This window comes from Arachis ipaensis, chromosome B2 (assembly GCF_059453495.1).
Source record: "Arachis ipaensis isolate K30076 ecotype BB chromosome B2, ASM5945349v1, whole genome shotgun sequence".
Taxonomy (NCBI): Eukaryota; Viridiplantae; Streptophyta; class Magnoliopsida; order Fabales; family Fabaceae; genus Arachis; species Arachis ipaensis.
The window spans coordinates 71,934,504-71,940,503 of record NC_142437.1 but is presented as its reverse complement, the minus strand read 5'-3'; the positions used below and the strand labels follow the sequence as shown (position 1 = coordinate 71,940,503).

Sequence of the window (6,000 nt, the reverse complement as noted above, 5' to 3'; positions counted from 1 at the left end):
GGGCAAGAATGGCTTAGAGGATGGAAAGGAAGCTTGCAAAAATGGAAGGAGCACAAAAAATAAAGGAGGCAACCAGCGAGAAGCGACGCGCAAGAAATTGAAGACATTGAATGCGAGTTGTTCGTCATGTATCCTCAATATTAGCTCTCCTCGCTCCACATCTATGAGCGCTCTGGCTGTAGCTAGGAATGGTCTTCCCAATATGATTGGGTGAAGGTGACTCTCTTCCATTTCCAATATGACAAAGTCTGTAGGAAGGAAGTAGTTCCCAACCTTTACTAATACGTTTTCCACCACTCCTACTGCTTGTTTTTGAGTTTTGTCAGCCAGCCTGATGACCACATCTGTGGGCATTAGCTCATTGATCTGCAACTTCTTCATAAGGGATAAAGGCATTAAGTTGATGCTTGCTCCCAGGTCATAGAGTCCTTTGTCAAACATTGTTTCTCCTATGGCACAGGGGATGTGAAAACTCACTGGGTCCTTCCTTTTTGTAGGCAACTCTGGTTGAATGAGAGCACTACACTCCTTATTCATCACTATTATTTGCCCTCCCTTCAGTGAGCTTTTCCTGGTCAGCAACTCTTTCATATACTTAATGTATGAGGGCATTTGTTGGAGAGCCTTGATGAATGGTATGTTCATATCGAGAGATGCAAATATGTCAAGAAACCTTGAGTATATTCTCTTTTCTACACCACCTTTGAGTCTTTGGGGAAAAGGTGCATAGAGTCTCAGCAGCTCCTTCTGTGAAATTTTGGTTTCTTGGTGATCCTCTTTCTGTTTCTCTGCTGATGTGTCTCCAGGTTGTTCTAATAGTTTGTTCGGCTCTTCCTCAGTCCCTTTATCACTTGTAGTGACCATCTTGCAGTCTTCCCATCTTACTTTCTTTGCTTCACCTCTCGGGTTTTTCTCTGTGTCACTTGGGAAGCCGTCAGTGGGTTTGGGAATCTTCTCAGAGAGGTATCCCACTTGAAATTCTAGCCACTGAATGGTGTCTTCCTGGTTTTTGAGATTAGCTCGCACCTTCTCTTTAAACACCTTGTTATCTTGGATTTCCTTACATATGCCTTCAAGTAGAGTCTCAATCCTTGATAGTCTTTCTTCCGATGATGGTGAGTTGAGATTGGAGGGATGAGAAGGGCCATTTTGGCTTTGGTATGGATGTTGAGGTGTGTTGTTAGGTGGGTGTTGATATGATCTCTATGTGGAATGTTGGTGAGCTGCATTGTTATTGGGGTTGTGGCGTCTCTGATATTGGCCTTGGTCTTGTTGATTTCCCCACCCAAAGTTTGGGTGGTTCCTCCAACCAGGATTGTAAGTCTTGGAGTATGGGTCATGGTTCTACCTAGGTGGATTTCCAATGTAGTTGGCTTGTTCCTGATCACCCTCTGCTTTTTCATTCACTTCTTCTCGAGCTGCTGTTGAGGTGGTGATTGCTGCTACTTGGTTCCTCTCCATCTTCTTGGTAAGGTCAGCCAGCTGCTTGGTAATCAGCTTGTTCTGGGCTAGCAGTGCATCCACATTGTTTAGCTCCATTACTCCTCTAGTGTTGCCCCTTTCAGAGGCATAGAAGTAGTCATTCTCAGCTACAATCTCAATGACATCTATGGCTTCTTCAATGGTCTTTTTCTTGTTCAGAGATCCCCCGGATGAGTGGTCTACTGCCTTCTTTGATTCATAAGAAAGACCTTCGTAGAAAATGTGTAATTGCACCCATTCATTGAACATATCTGGTGGGCACCTTCTTGTCAGATCCTTAAACCTCTCCCATGCTTCATATAGAGTCCCACCATCTTGTTGCCTGAAAGTTTGAACCTCAGCTCTCAACCTGTTGATTCTTTGAGGAGGATAGAATCTCGCCAAGAATTTGTTCACCACATCTTCCCAGGTTGTTAAGCTCTCCTTCGGGAAGGATTCCAGCCATTTAGATGCCTTGTCCTTGAGTGAGAAGGGGAATAGAAGCAGTCTATAGGTGTCAGGATGAACACCATTAGACTTCACAGTATCATATATCCTCAGGAAGGTGGTTAGATGTTGATTGGGGTCTTCTTGGACACCTCCTCCGAACAAACAGTTGTTCTGAACAAGGGTGATGAGCTGTGGCTTTAGTTCAAAGTTGTTGGCATGTATGGTTGGCTTTTGGATGCTACTTCCACAGTTTCCTGGGTTTGGATTGATGTAAGATCTCAGAACTCTTCTCTCTTGCCCAGCATGATGCACTGGGCCTTCTCTGCTATAGTTGTGAGCCTCTTCTTCATGATGGTTCTCTATATTCTCATCCATGTCTGGTTCAAAATACTCCTCTTCTTCCTCCTTACCAACTACTCTCTTTCCTCTTGCTTCCCTCCTTAATCTAAGGAAGGTCCTCTCAGGTTCAGAATCAAAGGAAGTTGAAGCTCCACTTCTTCTACCTGTCATACAACCAATAAGGCAAAAGCAAGAAGGGGGTAGATGCAGAGAGTATTCTTGTTAGAAATGCTGTTAGTGTGAGTGATGCAATATATCAAACAGTTAGTGGGTTAGTGAACTAAATTGTAAACAACTAAGAAAAGGTTAGGGGAAAAGGAAGAAAACAGCTAAACTGAAAGTGAATTACCTAAATGAAATCAAACAAAAAAAAAAATGCTCAATCTAGTTATCCACCAATTTAATCATTGTTGATGCAAAATCAATCCCCGGCAACGGCGCCATAAACTTGATGCACGGAAACTTGTCTCTCAACAAATTTCCCTCGGCAAATATACCGAATTGTCGTCAAATAAAAACTCACAATAGAGTGAGGTCGAATCCCACAGGGATTGATTGGTCAATCAACTTTAATTAGAGGAATGTTCTAGTTGAGCTAAGCAGAATTTAATTTGAGAATTGCAGGAAATTAAATGGTGGGAAAGTAAATGGCAGAAAATGTAAATGCTGGAAATAAAAAGCTGAATATAAATGACGGAAAGTAAATTACAGAATCTTAAATGGGGAATGGGGAATTTAGCATGAAAGTAAATGGCAGAAAGTAAAGAGAATGGGTGATGAGAGAACTTTTGCGTAGTCTAGAAATTTGTGGATAAATCCTCGTTGCAAGTATAGTTTCTAAACCTTCAAAAGTCCTTTCATACAAACGTTTTAGTTGTCACAAGTAACAAACCCCTTTGAAATTGATAACCGAGTATTCAAACCTCAGGTCGTCTTCTCAAGGAATTGCAGGGAGGTATGTTCTTATTATTGGTTATGAGTTTTGTAAATTAGGGGTTTTAGAAAGTAAGGGAGCAGTATGTTGCACAAAAAGAATAAAATAAGATAGTAATAATAAAATAAACTTTTGGCAAGGTATGAAGACTGGAGGTCCTATCCCAGTTATCCTTATCAATTGTAATGAGAATTGGATTTTTCTCCCACTTTATTAACCTCTAACTATGAAGGTAAGTTAAGTGGATGAATTAATTCTTGAAGAATTATAATTTTCAATCAACAATGAGTTTGATAACTCAAGAGTCACCAATTATTTAACCAAAGCCAAAAGGGGAGAAATTCTACTTGAATGAAAATAACTTGGATAAACACAGGGCATTAATAAATTAAAGAGAGCAATCATAAATCTGAAATACTTCAAATTATATTAAATAAAATGTTCAAATCATAACATGGGAATTCATAAATTAAATTGAGAAAGTAAATAAAAATAAAGAACCTGGGATTGAGAGTCACTCCTAAAACTAAGAGAAATCCTAAATCCTAATCCTAAGAGAGAGGAGAGAACCTCTCTCTCTAAAAACTACATCTACTCCTAAAATTGTAAAAATGAGAGCCTCCTTATGAATGGATGCAGTCCCCCACTTTATATCCTCTAATCTGTGTTTTCTGGGCCGCAAACTGGGTCAAAAATAGTCCAGAATTCGCTAGTTTTAAATTTTGCCACGCTGGATTTCCGTCACTGCGACGCGGCCGCATGGATCACGCGGTCGCGTCACCTAGCTTTAAAAGAACTATAGCATATTATATATCAAATCGAAGCCCCGGACGTTAGCTTTCCAATGCAACTAGAACTGCGTTGTTTGGACCTCTTTAGCTAAAGTTATAGCCATTTGAGTGCATAGAGGTCAGGCTGGACAGCTTAGCAATTTCTCCAACTTCTTGCATTCCTTCCACTTTTGCATGCTTCCTTTCCATCCTCCAAGCTATTCCTGCCTTATAATATCTGAAAACTCTTAACACACATATCAAGGCATCTAATGGTAATAAGAGAGGATTAATAATAAGCAAATATAAGATCAAAGAAGCATGTTTTCAATCAAAACACATAATTAGGAAGGAAATATAAAACCATGCAAATAGTATGAATAAGTGGGTAAAGAGTTGGTAAAAACCACTCAATTGAGCACAAGATAAACCATGAAATAGTGGTTTATCAATGGGTAAGATCAGAAATGGGGAATTCATTGAGCTTAGGAGATATTGCATTCTCCGGATCAAGTTCATTTTCATCTCTTCCTCAATCAATGCATTCATTGATCTCCTTGGCAATCTTAAGTGATTGAATTCCAATTCCTTGGTAATTCAATCTCAAATCTTGATCAATAGCCAATTCCTTGGTCTAATTGCTCATGAGAAGAGATAAAGTATGGTCACTGATTATACCACATGTATTTCCAAATCAAAGTATTGGGAGAATTATATGTCACCATATCCGCCCAACCCCCAATTTGGTCCAACATGAGAAAGCATTTCTAGCATGATCCCTTCATTCCTCTTCCAAGGTTCCGAAGAGATCCAAGTATGAATAGCTTCTTTTCCAAGACAACTACCCAATTGGATGAAGATTGAAAGCTTTCTAGTAAAATCAAGAGAAAAGAAAGAAGAAGAGTAATGAAAACTATTATTGATCCATCAAATTATAACAGAGCTCCCTAACCCAATGAAAGGGGTTTAGTTGTTCATGGCTCTGGGAATGGAAAACAAAGATGGAGAATGTATTCTGAAAAGTAAAACTAGAAGTTGCAGAGAAAGTAAAATTATACAGAGAGTAGTCCTCTCAATCCAAAAGCTTTTTTTTCTAGTTCAAAACTATTCCTATTTATACTACTCTTCTGATCTTCTAGTTGGCTCTCCAAGTCTTGGATATGGGCCTTAGCATCTTGAGTTGAAGCAGTTATCATCTTTAGTGGGCTCAGCTTCACTTGCAAAGAAAGTGTGCAGTAGGCATGGACTTTAGCTTAGGGCATTAGTGGTGTTAACGTTAAGTGAAAATGTGGGGTCGAGAACGTTAGTGACAATCACCTTTTTCACTAACGTTCCTAACCCAAAATGGTCCACATTAACTTCAACGTTAGTGGCACTAACGTGACCACTAACGATGCCTCTTGGCCCTTCGCAAACGTTACTGGGGTTTACCTTTCCCAATAACGTTGAGAGTACCCCCTTTCTCCTTACGTTAGAGTTCACGTTAGTATAGTTAACGTGACCTTTATCGTAGGCTTGCCAAATCTTCGAGAGCATTAGTGACACCTACCTTTTTCACTAATGCTCCCAAACACACCTTTCCCACGTTAACGTGACCACTAACGTGGTGTTGATTGCCATCTCCAACGTTAGTGACAAAGGTGAGTGTCACTAACGTTGGCTCATCCTTGCTCCTTCCACGTTAGAGTTCACGTTAACTAAGTTAACGTGGCTCTTAACGTATCCAATATGGGCTTATTCCAACGTTAGTGACAAAGGTGAGTGTCACTAACGTTGGCATTGTCTTCCTCTTCCACGTTAGAGTTCACGTTAACTGAGTTAACATGACTCTTAACGTAGCCAATTGCACTTTTGGAGTGTTAGTGGCACTCACTTTTACCACTAATGCTTGGAGCTTCCTTTTCCTCCACGTTAACTACCACGTTAATGTAGTTAACGTGGTAATTAACGTGGGCTATGATGGCTTCGAAGACGTTATTGGCGATCACTTTTCTCATTAACGTTGCAAGCTAGCTCCCATTCCACGTTAGTGGTCACGTTAGTTAG

The 6,000-nt window shown here is 40.1% G+C and overlaps 1 non-coding gene across 1 annotated transcript; it reads left to right on the top strand.

Moving 5' to 3' along the window:
- Positions 1-1,726: 1,726 nt before the first annotated feature.
- On the top strand, positions 1,727-1,833 carry LOC148574354 (small nucleolar RNA R71). The gene has a single exon (XR_015905853.1). It is a non-coding gene; the product is annotated as a small nucleolar RNA R71 (small nucleolar RNA).
- Positions 1,834-6,000: the final 4,167 nt, after the last annotated feature.